Below are 14,192 nucleotides of genomic sequence, written 5' to 3'. Positions count from 1 at the left end.
AAAATCTGGTTTAAATACCTGTTATAGAAACTAAATAATGGTTAAAGACATCACTACGGTATGGTAACAAAAGATACCATGAATCATTAAAAGACTAAATTGCAATGATAACTATAAAAAGAAATATTTTTTATACAAAGCGAATGAAAATAGTATGACATGGCCAGCAACTCAACATGTCCGATAAATTTTGAAAGTTCAGCAAAGCAGTGTATTAAATTAGAACCTTTTTATATCAAAAAGTATGTTTACAGAGCTGCTACGAAATTAGTAATGTTAATTTCCCTGGCCTTACACACTTCTTCTTTTTCTTTTTTCTAGGAATCAAATGTGAAAGGAAGGCACGAAAACGAAGTTATACTCGGATCTCCACTATTCTAATTTACTCTTTAAAACGTATAACAAAGTCTCCACATAGAACTCCAAGTTAAATGCCAGAGTGTAGGACCTGAAATATGAAAAATACGTAAAATTTACAGGAAAGAGTGAATATTTATTGCGTGTGAAATTCCAAATAAACTAGTTTAATGTAATATTTTCAAATGCGGAAAGCTGCGTGTTGTTGGTACTATTTTGAGTGAAGGCATGCTGAGTCAGACATTAGGGCGTAATAAGGAAATTAGTTCCCTGTATTCAATGATAGCAGTTAGATGTGGCATTTCGATTTTGAGTTTTATAAGAATGTATGATGTGAAGAGGGTTATATATTACGACGCTGGTGTAGTACTTCCCGAGTAGGTAGAAGTGCACTTTCTGCTTTATTTTTATGTAAATATGTTGTCGATTTAATATGGGTGGTAACTAAGATGGCAGATTATCTATAAGTAGCTTTAAATTTAATTTAAAAATTACAAAAGGTCTTGCGTAATAAAATTTGACGGCTAAAAGCCATGTTGATTGTTTACATTGTAGTGAGTGTGTGCGCGCGCATGTAGCGGAGGCTGTATTTCTGGAGTGTGGAGGAACACTTAAACTAGTAAGTAGTTCGTTGCTCCATGCAGAAAATAATAATGCATCGATTACTTTTCGTGGAATTTTTAAATAGTTCGTGTTGTGAAGTATGATATCCTTATTTCATTACAATGATTTTTCAAGTTTAATTACATTCAGTGCTTGGAGTGGCCTTGTCGTATGTATGTATGGCCACTGATCGACCTGAAGTGTGTTAACCTGAAGTGTGTTAAGTAGGAAAGAAAATTCGAGAACTATTTAGTGTGATGAGTAGTAATAGTAGTAGTAACGGGTTAGAAGCTCCGCAGGGGTTGCTTGGGTTTTGTTCTCGACATAAGTAGTAGTAGTAAGAACGGGTTAGAAGCCCCGCACGTATTTATTGGGTTCTGTTCTCATGTAAGTATAAGTAGTAGCAGCAGTAGTACTGCTAGTAGTAGTAGTAATAGAAGTAGGAACGGGTTAGAAGCCCCGCATGGTTTTTTTGGGTTCTGCTCTCGACATAAGTATAAGTAGTAGTAGTAGTAGCAGTACTAATAGTAGTAGTAGTAGTAGCAGTAGTAGTAGTAGTGGAAACGTGTTAGAAGCCCTGCAGGAGTTGGTTGGGTTCTGTTCTCGACATAAGTATAATTAGTAGTAGTAGTAGTTGTAATAGTAGTAGTAGCTCTAGTAGTAGTAGTAGTAACAGTAGTAGTAGAGGTAGTAGTAGTAGTAGTAGTATGGTTATGATGATGTATGTATGGAGATTCCATACCGTTGTGCTATTTGTATTCTTGGTTCTTTATTTTGTGGGAGGGGGTAACTTGGTACATTGTTAATTGCCAACATGTCATGTTACCACTTTTTCATAATAGGGTATCGATAATATATATACCACAACGATATGGGATCTCCACATATACTAGAATAGCCACACCAGCGTTTTAAAGAATTACCGTGAAGAGTTATATTCAAATATTCAATAATGGTGCGAAAAAAGGCAGCACACGAAAGGTTATTCATCAGAGTACTGATTCAAGTCATCTGCCACAACCCAGGAATGATATTTAGAATCTCAGTAATTCGTTTCATGGCTCCCGAACTGAGTATCTTGTTTTCGTCTAAATTGTGATAAAGATAGAAAACAACGAGCCTTCCGGGGCTTCTAAGCCCCTTCGCTCGCTCGGATATATTTTGTGAATTAAGTAACACTGGAGATCTTATATGTGCAAGACTGGAAGAGAAACTAAAAACTACCCCAAACCAGTTTGTTGTTCATAGTTTCCTAAATGCAGTGTCTGAATTGTACGAAACCGTAAACCTAAGTCATCGCAGTGAATGATATAAAGAAACTAATGTAATTTAACATAGTGTTTTCAGCAACATCCTCGTTTCTACGCATACCTGTCATCGCTGACGCGCCTGCTGCATTTGGACACACTACTCGCCATTGTTCGGACTCTTCTGTCCTGACTCGACTAGATAGCATTGGTGTTTTTGTGGTAACCTAATACAAATTGGTTTGTGTCTTTATCGCATATTTCCGGACGCAGTATTTACACTCAAAACGGTGAAGGTCTCTTAAAGTGAAAATGCACCAAGGAATTGTTAAGAAACAATTTCTTTGATAGTGACAGTGAATTTCGTGGTAAATGACAACATTTTAACATTTTTAAGCCTGGAATTACTCTACGGCACAAAGGCCCAATTTTCATCCTTGCAAAAAAAAAAAAAAAATTGACGATAGGCTATTAATTGCACTAGAATATTTTCCGAACATACTTTTTCTTATGTGGTGTTGCGTAACATGTGACTTGAACATCACTGCATCATTTGTACACGGAACAGGGGATCAAAGTTCGGATGCGGAAACCGAGGTATTTCACCGGCTAAAGCTTTACACAAAAGATAATAATGAAATAGTTAAAGAAACTTCAATCCACAATTATAAGCAACGTGCAGCTTACAAGTCTACTTAAAATTATAAGAAATGTACTTATCTATAACCTTCACGTATATCTCGTATTTCTTCTTATAAAACCAGACAGACTACAATCGTACGACTTGCTTGAGAAATATTTTTCTTAGACCAAATCAGCAACACGCTTTCATTTGCGGAAACACCTTCACTTGTCATATCTAATATCAGTATCTTAAGAGAGTGCTTACAACCACGAAATGTAAGACTAAAAGTATTTAATAATTTTGCAAATTATTTTCGATTAAACCAGAACAAATAATTTTAAAAAAACATTTTCTAAAGTTATTTTCTTTCGGGTAGCGTATTATCCATTCTATTTTTCAAAATATATTAATAACTTTGAACAGCACAAAAGAGCATTTGCCAAATGCTGGATACACTGCTCTAAAATACCGAAATTTCACCTGAAAAATCCATTCTGGTAAGGGACCTGTAACCTTTACTGTGAATTTTCTGTGAAACCAGCTGAATTTTCAAGTGTGTAGGCTTGCAAGCATTCCGGCCAATGGCCATCCATAACCTAACCGACAATGACTTAAACCGCCGGCAAGAAGCATGCAGGATCTTGTTGGAGGCCTCCCATGCCATTCCTGCTCGGAATTGCGTTCTTTTCGCTGACAAACGTACTATTTCTCAGAGTTCACGGAATGAAACGTTTCCACATTGGCAAAGTAAAACCCATATTTTATCAAAAAATTGAATACAGTCCTCTGCACGTCATGTTTTGGGCGACAATAACTGAACAATACACCTTTGTTCAGTACTTCTTTGAGGGTTCTGTAACCCAGTTACTTATCTAGAAATGTTGAATGACTGGATTCTTCCACATTTGCAGGATCTGAGCATCAACAACACAATTATTTACCAGCACGATGCAGCTCCCGCCCACTTTGCACTTGCTGTTCGTGAACGCTTGAACGCACTGTTCTCTGGTCGGTAGATAGGACGTGGGTCCCCAAAATGCACCAGCTCCTTATCCTTGCGATCTGGATTTATAAAGCTGGCAAAGGACAGGAATCTTACAATTATTGGTTCGCACTGCTTAATTCATAGCGAGGCCTTAGCTGCAAACAATTTACCAGAGAACCTGAAGTAAGAATTATTATTGTTGTTAAAGTTGTTAATTTTGTTAAGTCAAATGCCTTAAATATTTGTCTCTTTGAGACTTCCTGCGACGACCTCATTCTTGAACACAAAACTTTACTTCTTCCATATCAAAGTTTGTTGTCGAAAGGTAACATGTTAAGTAGCCTGTATGAACGTAAGCCAGATGTGAAGATATTTCTCTTAAGTGTATGCGTAGGAGATGACTGTATTTCTTTTACTGATGACATATTTGTATTTTCTCTTTCATATGTTATCGGCTGTTTTGAAATGCTAGATAATCACAATCTGAAACTCTAAGATAGAAACACAAACACACTTAGGGCTATCTTTGTCGAACTTACCACCAATATCAAGAAAATTGTGAAGGAAGAGCAATGTCGACCATCACACTGAGTTTTCCCTCTACCCTTACTTTATAAGAAGTTTATGAACTCCATCTTATACACTAAAATAGTACTTTGTGTTCGTTTTTGATAATTTTGTAATTATATAATTCTTAATATAGAATGGGAATAGGAACGACAAAATGCCAAAAATGTAGTGTTTTGAAGTTTGCTAAAACTACATTGTAAATGGTTATTACAAGTTGTGTTTTATTTAGAATACCACATTTTAACTCTGTCATAGCTTGAACCCCCTTCCTTGTTCTTCATGCTCCCAGCGGCGCAACCCTAGGTTGGGAGTCACGGCTCTATAGGACAAATAAATCGAACCAAATCAAATCACTTAAGATACTAATGCGTTAGTTTTCAATCGATATATCAATTAAGCAATTCGTAATCAACGATAATTTCACTTTTTAACAATATGCTTCAATTAGTGCCATTTTAAGAAGTAAATATTGTTTAAATTTCCTTCATGCAGACTGGTCGGCTTAAGCTCTTTGTATCAGCTGGCAAAATTGAGTTTATAAGCAATAGGGAAAGGTAAGACATGTGAATTAATATTTGCAGTGAACATAGACTGAAGAGTAACACATAAGAACCTTGCTTTCTTGTACGCATCTGTGCTCACCGGCTGACGTCACACTCATTCGGTGAAGTTTGTGACAAACTACTTCTACTTTTAGGTATTATAACCGTTTTTGTAGTCGTTAAATTCGTACTTTTTAGTAAGTTAGCCGTTTTTAAGTTTGGAGGTTATGACAGTTAGGCGACCCGAGCGGGTTCTGCAAGCCAATCAATTCGCCGAATATTATCTCCTTTCAAGCCCCGCTGCGCTGTTAGATGCAGTCGCATATTATTATATATTCCATAAAGAAGTTGAGGTCAAGTACATCTCTTAAAAGATGCACGTGAGAAGGAATACAATTTCACGCCAACTTTAAACGGTGAATGCACCACGTTCAAACATTCAGAGATCAGAGATCGATGGGCCAGTGCAGCATTATGCCTCACATGCAAGAACATCTCGACCACCAAAATGATCACGTTCGATAACGCTTCTGGATTCTTTGCTTGTTCTCAATTATCGCCAGAGGAGTATGCGTCCGGAATCACTAGCAGACTGGATGTGCTCTCTTCTCAGAAGAAAACGTGGTCCATTCCTCTTTGGTCCACTCTTGATGTTTCTGGTACCACCGCAAACGGTGCAGCCGATTTGCGAGTGTCACTGGTGGACCACCGGATTCAGTGACTTACTGTGTCACCCGTTTGCAATTCCACCCGTTATTTTATGACAGTCCCTTGTTACCTGTTTCACATTGAAATAATCGTGTTATGTTGTAGTTCAGCGCTGTCAACCACTACCACTCCTCATAATATTTACTGCTTGTGCTTCCTCATGCACGTAAAGCAATGGTGTGGGCAATACCAAACTTACGGGCCACAATCGTCACGCTTCATTCTTCTTTTCGTTTCCCGACAATTTTTCCCCACGTGAAGTCACCCAAATGTTGTCTACGGGCCATTTGGTAGTGAAATAACCACCACAATACATCTCAAAAGCTCCCTCATTGAAACACACTGTCTCAACCCTTTCATTCAATTCGTTAGTGTTGAGGAAGAATACTCACTCGGCACTGCAGTCATGTTACGCAATGTTTTGTTCTCAATGCATGTATGGGAAAGCTCTTGCAATATCTTGCCATGCTTTCATCCATTTTAATTAACTACGCAATCTTTTATGTTATTTTTATCTATTTTGTCCTTACGTTTGGGACGCCAGAGTATTAAGAAACGGTGTGTTGTTCCAATGAATGGCAATATCACTTTTATTAGGTTCATAAGAAGCTGCAAAACATCAAATTCAGCTTTATTCAGAACTGCAGTAAACCTCCAATCTACTTCAAAATTAACGTATACTGGTACTCTATAAGCAGGGAATTAAGCTACTTTTATCTACCACTTGCATAGAAATATTTTGTGCATCCTGTTCAAACATAAACTGTATGAATAGTATGTATACGTTTTGTTTCAGAACTTACACCATGAACATTAACGGTACAACAACTCAACAATAACACTACATATATACACAAGGTGATATACAAGGAAACCTTAATGATCATATCGTTTTAAATGAAAACAATTATAACAAACGAAATAGATATTTATAGATAGCCATAGCAAATCCCTCCTTCGGATATTATCCGTTATCCGAATATTAGGTATCCGTTATTCGGATTAGCCGTTTTTTCAGAAACGGATACCGGAAAATTTGTTATCCGAATATCTTGGGCATTCCTAATTGACTCCCCACAAAAAGAAACAACTTAACATGCATAGAAAGTACTGCAAAGTTTTTTTTTCCAATTGTATGGATACATAACATACAACCTTTCTTGTTTCTTAAAACGTTTTCTCTGGTCGAAAAGCGTGTGTATTTTACCTACGAAAGAAAGAGAAGCTAAGTATTTTCAAACAGTAAACTGTGAGCTGTGTTCGGAAGTGTCGTTATTTTCTTATGACTTCCCCTCCTATTACCTCGAATACATTGTTGTCAAAGTGATAATTATAAGGGGATTAGAAAAATGCAGGTGTGCAATTATAGTTGGTGCAGAAGTGTACACCAACCAGCATAAGTATATCCCCCTGAGTGCTCTAATTCCATTCACTGGGGTCCAGCACATTTGCAGTTGTGAAAATGCCTCAACAGACACAAGCCAACTCATAGGAAAGTTTTCTCGGCACTGACAACAGTTGGTAGCACTGAGCCAGGTGTTTATGTAGTTACAATTGTAGACTAGGTAACTAATGAATCAGTTCCCCATTTTGAAATAAATCTCCATGGTTGGAGCGTGTTGTCCAATGAATACCATATATTAATCTCAATATTGCTGTGTAGAAATATGTAATGTATTATTTCATTATATATTATGTGTTCAAAGAAATAAAAACACTGATCACGCATGAATCAGAAAACGCTTCAAAGTAGCTGAAAGTATCAAATCTAGAACAATAGCAGGAGATAAGTTTGTAATTCATTGCCTTCATTGACAGACCTTCTCTAATTCTCATTCCAACACTTTTTTCTTTCTGGAGAGGAGATGGTCTCATACTGAATGTGCATCGAAATTGAAATATTTTTTTAAAAAATTGAACCTGGCGAAGATTTGAACCGGAATCTCCCGAATAGAATTTCAATGCGTTATCCACGTACCAACCGCGTCACTTCATCTTCCATCCAAACTATTACCTAATTAAAAGAGTTTCATGTAAAACTGTACATAACATACTAATGCTCGTATAAGAAGAGGCTCATTATGTATGTGTCACGATGACTTATTCGAGATTTCCTTCTTTAACTCTAAAACAAGTTATATACACCTTCCTCAATGAGAAAAATATCACGAAACGTTCTCCAAGTTGAGGCTATCTCATCGCATTTAACGATGGTACCGATTTACATTACAATTCTTCCTCACCTTAACTTCCAATTTCCAAAGAATAAAAGACGCAGACATTATTTTCGCATTTTGTGAATTGTATCAACACGTGTAGAAATAGAAAGTTCTATGTTTACTTTCCGTAACTACTAGTTTATTTTCTTATCTTTCTGTGAGGAATTTGTGGTGTAGTGGTAATGCAGGAAACTCCTATCGCAGATACCCGGGTCCAAATCCCGTCGTTGCAATTTTTTCTTTATTAGAAGGTAATGTTTACATAATTGGTATTGTAATTCTGTTATTTCTATTATTATTATTATTATTATTATTATTATTATTATTATTATTATTATTATTATTATTATTATTATTATTATTATTATTATTACTAGAATTGCAAAGTCGAGACTTGGCAACATACCTCATATTTTATGAAATTCTTGATTGGATTTCAAGTCTATAGTTGACGAATCAAGAAATTCCACTGTAACGACTTAGGGGAGGAAATGTCATCACATTCTTTTATATTTGTTTGCTACTTGACGCTGTATCAAGCCTGGATACTAAACTTTACCTTTCTATATCTATGGGAAGTACCATAAATATTTCGGTAATCGTAAGAGAGTAACTGAATAAGTGACGAGATCAATGAACTTCGCGTATTAATAACATCTAAAGTATCAGATTGTCGGAAAAGTCAAACGTATTTAGGTAAAATATGACAAATGATGATTTATCTAAATATTAGAGTTATTCGAATCCATGTAATTGTTATATCTGGGAAAGCTAAGAGGTTGAGCGTCTTGTGTATTAATATTGCTCTTTGTTTTGTATGGTTTTACAAGATTTGGCAACACATAGAAGATTGAAGACCAAAAATGGAATTTTCAACTTATTTTATTGCTTTACTTCAGGAAAGGAAAGAATGCCTGATAAGCCTGTGGAAAGTTGGGTATAGTTTACGGCAACAATTCTCTACAAAAACATCAGTGTCAACACTGGTTCACGAAATTCTGTGCTGATGATTTTGATCTTAACCATGTCCCTCGGTCAAAAATGCCAACCGATGTTGAGGATTGCAAAAAAAGGCATTAATTGATTTAAAGTATCGTTACACAACACAAGAGATTTCAGAATCATTAAATATCCATCACTCAACAGTTCACGATCATATATAAAAACTGGGATAAAGAAGTGAGCGCAATGTGTTGGTTCCTGGTGAAGTCAAAGAAATTTATATGACGGCACGGACAAACATATGGAACATGATCATTAAACGTGATTAAAATGATCCTTTTTAAGTGATTGATAACTGGTTGTAAGAAGTGGATCGTGTACTATGTGTCAAACAAATAAATGCATGTTTTACTCGAGATAATATCGTCTGTCCCTTTCTGCTATCGATGCTACGAAAATAAAATATAAAATACTATGAAATGAAAATAAAATACCACCACGAATTGTATTTTATTTACAGTAGCGTACCATCGCTTACTGTAAAACAAACAGTTGTGCTCCCAACAATATGAAGAATTTTCATATCCTTTTCGCTTTTAGTAAATAATCGTCCGATATGAATTTTTAAAACATTGGTAATTTGCTTGTGAAATGGGGTACGAAAGGTCTACAGGTAAGAGACAATAGATCTCTGTTGTAGGGTAACGTGTAAATTAAGGTTTGAGACGACTTTTAAGAATATAAACTGATCATGCGAGATTCAGTAAGTAATTATCAGCTGTCTTTTCAAAAAGAACTGTCAGAAAAAATACCTAATCTTTTACGTTGAGATTACCAACTTTCACTTACTCTTGCTTGAGATGAAGGAACAGAATTTGAAGAACTCAAGAAAATTAAGGGAGACGTATATATTATTAAATAATTCCAGCAATCAATGTTATAGAATAGAAATCTTACTTTTCTGGGGTGGTTATGTGTTAAGGAACAAAACAATAAAATTCACTTTTCTTAAGTTGTAAATATTGTATGGTATATGATCCAGGCAATCCTGTTCTGGAATAGCTTGTTTTGGGCAGGGTGAGAACTAATAGGAAGAAACACGTTCCACAGCAAACGTGTTGTTTTGCTATCATAAATGAATTATCATCATTAATGAAATGAAAGATAAATATTCACACAAACAGTTATCACAGCATATTTAATAAATGGCACCTCTGGAAAAAGTGGCTAAGAACGGGCTTTGTTACACTCACAGTCGTACACATATTACTGTACTTTCACACATGTGTTACTACAATTATAATTAGGTTCGAGATGTAGATAGGGAGAAGGATGGAAGAATCAGCTCACAGTCACAGTCATACGCATATTACTGTACCTTCATACATGTGTTACTACAATTATAATTATATCTATTATAATCAGGTTCGATGTATGGAGAAGGATGAAAAGTTCTGAGAAGAGTGAATGAAGAAAGAAGAATACTGAACTTGATAGTAAAAGGGAAAAGAAATTGGTTTGGACACTGCGTAAGGCTGAATTGTCTTATAAGAGGTACCTTAAAAGGATTAGTGTCTGAAAGGAGAAAGAGGGGAAGAAGTAGCATCAGCTCGATCGAAATTTCTGATTCCTTAACAAAAACGAAAGCTGAGAATAAAAATGAAAGATTAGTCAGGACCTGTCTATGTAGAAAGATTGGTCAGAACACTGATGATGATAGTAAACTCATGCTCATAATAATATACGTCATCACAATACAACAGATGTTGAGAATGGCGAACGAAAATAATATTATTATTATTATTATTATTATTATTATTATTATTATTATTATTATTATTATTAATATTAATATTATTATTATTTCGAGCAGGAATAGTAATAGTAGAAGAAGAAGTAGAAAGTTAGGAATAATTTCACAATTACTAGGAAAAAATAACATTTGCTCCTGGTCCTTTTATAATCAATACTAAGGATGATTCTTACGTATTCTTCAACTGTTTACTAAGCACTTACCAGATTGCACGAATAAACATTGATACGGCTAACGTCATTTTGTGTTGTTGGCATTGTAACGCCCCATTGGATTCTTGTGAGACTTGTAAATACTCGCTAATTTTTACAAGGTATAACTTGTAAGTAAACAGAGCTTGCAACATTGAAAAGCATCATGCTCGCGGGATCGCTAACAGGACTCTGGGTACTGAAGCAAAAGATGGCGTGGTCTTGATTAGTAGTTTGGCATGCATGCCTTTTATCATAGCTAAATAGTGAAAAAAATAAGTCATCGAATTGTTTCGACAACATTTAAGGTTTCACTAAGCAAGAGGAAGATTTTGTATTGGATGGTTAGCAGTGTCTAGTGTTGGTTTGATGAAAAACGCAGAAAATACAGGGGGCACGATATTCTCCTTTGCCAGGCCATGTGACCGAGTCAGTTTAGTCAATTTTCTGAGAACATCAGATTGTGTTTTGGTGAAGTGTATAACATCACTAACTGCCTATTCATCTCTGTGGATATTCTTATTTATTTCTTCTAAAATTTGCAATATGAGTTTTTCTAACAGAAGCCTTCATTCGAGTATGAACAGTTAAGTCTAAATCGGAGCCCCCCCAACCTGCGACACTTCCAATCCAGAAACTATATCGTCATGCCATCGAACGCATCTTCATGTGATGAACTCTCAATAAAACCCAGATGGTCAAGGTTCTGTCAGCGTAGCTTTAATAGTATTGTGAATCACTCGTTTACTAACTGTGTTGTGGCAGCAAGCATGCGGTGTTATTCCATTAACTTTTATGCTAAGACATATCAACTGCTATATTGAGGTTCTCTCCAGCTGTGGAATCATGGATTTCTACTTTTGTAGCGAACCGTCTTGCACCAGTATGCTTGGTGTGCAAGCTCCCCTATGTGGCTGCAGAATAAAAGTGAAGATGAAGCCACAAACTTCGAGTGTGGTGGATTAAGTTGTTTGCCTGGTGGTTTAGGCTTACCATAACCAGGGCCTGTATATATTTTCATTTATTAAGTGTTAATATTCCTGAATCTATGTTATTACTCATGTGTAAGATAGATACTGAGTTATTAGTACCTTTTATGAAGAACCGTAATGTTACGAGGACCATACTGTACAGTCCAACCTAAATTGGTCGGAGCCCACCTGCTTGTCACCGCCCTGCCTGTTTATACCGTAATGGGAACTACATTTACCAGGAGATCCAGTATGATACACCCTTGAAGAAATAAGGAATCCTTCGTAAGATACGTCTAGTTAGCTAGTGCTATACAGTTAAATGAATGAGCAAGTTCCTTATGTGTGTGTGTTTAGTGGTTTTCGCTCTCATTAAAGTTCAATTATCAGTGAAGCTTTCAATTGCAGTGCATCATTTTTATATATATGTGTGTGTAACGTAAGTTTAAAGTATGCCAAATATTTGTTATTATTAGGCTAATATGCCAGTGCAAGTGAGCCTTGTCTATATGGGCCTACCTTCGTAGTAGGCATATCGTAGTGTTGCTCCGCTTCGTACGGATACTGAATCTATTCGCTAAAAGTTTCTTTAGTGTATTGTGTTATGTATTGCAAGTGGTCTATTTTTAGGTTTGTCATGCATCTTTAGTGCAGGTAAGTTTGGCTGCATAGTATAAAGTCAGCAGCATATTAATGGTACACACAAATGCAATGCCTAGTAAATAATATACGGAATTACGAACTTACTCATAAAAGTTCATTTCAAGCAATATAACTGTCTCAGCGATTTAAAGTTTGCAGCACGCTTCCCTCTAGCACAGGTTAGTGCTTGTCTGCTCGTTTTGTCTCCTGTTTGTTCCTTAGTGAACTTATCTTATTGTGGAAGTTCTTATTGATCTCATTCAAGTTCTTTGTTCCTTTCCCCTAGCAAGGTATCCTCACCACGCTATGTTTATTCAGGCAATACATACTAATTGGACTACATGGGTCTCTCTCGTTTCAGCCTAGCATGTTGCTAGAAAATGCAATTTGTCAACTATCTTGTTCTACGTATCACTGTCTAATCGTTACGTTTTGCATATAATTGACATGAGTTGTCACTACCGCATGATGTCTTTTCAATTACATTAATCATAAACTTAGCTGCCAAGTTTATTATTAAGTAAATGTGTATGTAATTAATCTATTGAGTACATGTCTTGTCACCCGACTAGTCGAGGTTTGTTATGAAAGCGTACGCAGGTCAGTTCTTATAAGTGTACACGATATAATAATGATCTGGTTAATATGTCTGTTGTTTATTTTACCTTATCTATATTTCAATTACATATTTACTTTTGTCTTATCTACATATTTGTGTCTATGATGATGATGTTATGCCTCCATAGTTTACGAGTGTACAACGTTAACAAGTAAATCAATTTTTTAATGACTTGTATAATAGTGCTTATATGCATATATATATATATATATATATATATATATATATATATATATATATATATATATATATATATATATATATATCTTGAGACATTTTATATTAGTCAATACAGGCACAATAAAAGGTTATCTCCCTGTATGCCAGTTTTTATTATCTAACCCGACGAGTATCTTCAGAATTGTTATTTGAGTTTTCAGGTTATCTGTATGTAGGAATCTCTCAACACAAGAAAAGGGCTCCTGCTAGGTACTTGTAGAGTATCTAGGTGGTAGCCTCGCTCAGGACAGATACGTTAGTTGCTGTTTTCTTTGATTCAGCTTTTCAATACAGTCAGTGTGTTTTGTTTTCTTTCTTTTTTTAGGTTCCTGTGGTCATTCATGTACACAAGTGGCGACCCCCCTTTTTACTATTAACTCAGTGCAATGGTGCTGAGCGTTGAACTTGGCTGTGGCTTTCCAGGGATTAGGGCCCTCTGGGGCGCTACAGCGAGTATTTCGTTTTTGGCGACTGCCATCCAGAATCTTAGCTGGTATCTTTTGATTTTTCTTGTGTTTTTGTAATTTTCATTTTGCTTTTCCTATATAGAATTTTGTTGGCATCTCGTTATATTCCATGTTTATCATTGTCTTGTATGTTTCTTGTATTTCTTAAGTTCCAATGTGGATACCCTTCGTCATCTAATGTCTTCAGTCTAAAAAAAGAGCCTAATCACTTTAGATTAGCTTTCACCATAAGGGAAGTGTAAAGCGCTCTAGGTTGGATAGTGTCGAATTGGGTTGGGGGACTCCCATTTATATGTCAGTGAATTAAAAGTTATTTTATGTGGTTAACATTAAACTAAGCAATTCAGTGTAATTCTTTAATAGTAGTTCATGTGTTAGACTTTTAGTGCCAGAATGAATAAATAGAAGAAGAAAGTTCGTCAGTGTGGCCATTGTGGCACTTTATTAAAATGTACTTCTTGTAGCACTTGGT

At 35.8% G+C, this 14,192-nt stretch overlaps 1 protein-coding gene across 1 annotated transcript in view; it reads left to right on the top strand.

Moving 5' to 3' along the window:
* The first annotated feature begins 368 nt into the window (after positions 1-368).
* The window catches only part of LOC145684739 (uncharacterized), a 294,584-nt gene continuing 280,760 nt past the window's right edge, over positions 369-14,192 (top strand). The window contains exon 1 of the mRNA XM_081757116.1: positions 369-734. The gene's annotated coding sequence lies outside the window, so the exon portion shown is untranslated. The remainder of the gene's footprint in view (positions 735-14,192) is intronic.

Source organism: Thermobia domestica, chromosome 5, assembly GCF_964235325.1.
Source record: "Thermobia domestica chromosome 5, izTheDome1.hap1.1, whole genome shotgun sequence".
NCBI lineage: Eukaryota > Metazoa > Arthropoda > Insecta > Zygentoma > Lepismatidae > Thermobia > Thermobia domestica.
The sequence above is the reverse complement of the archived record's forward strand: the minus strand, read 5'-3'. Positions and strand labels throughout refer to the sequence as shown.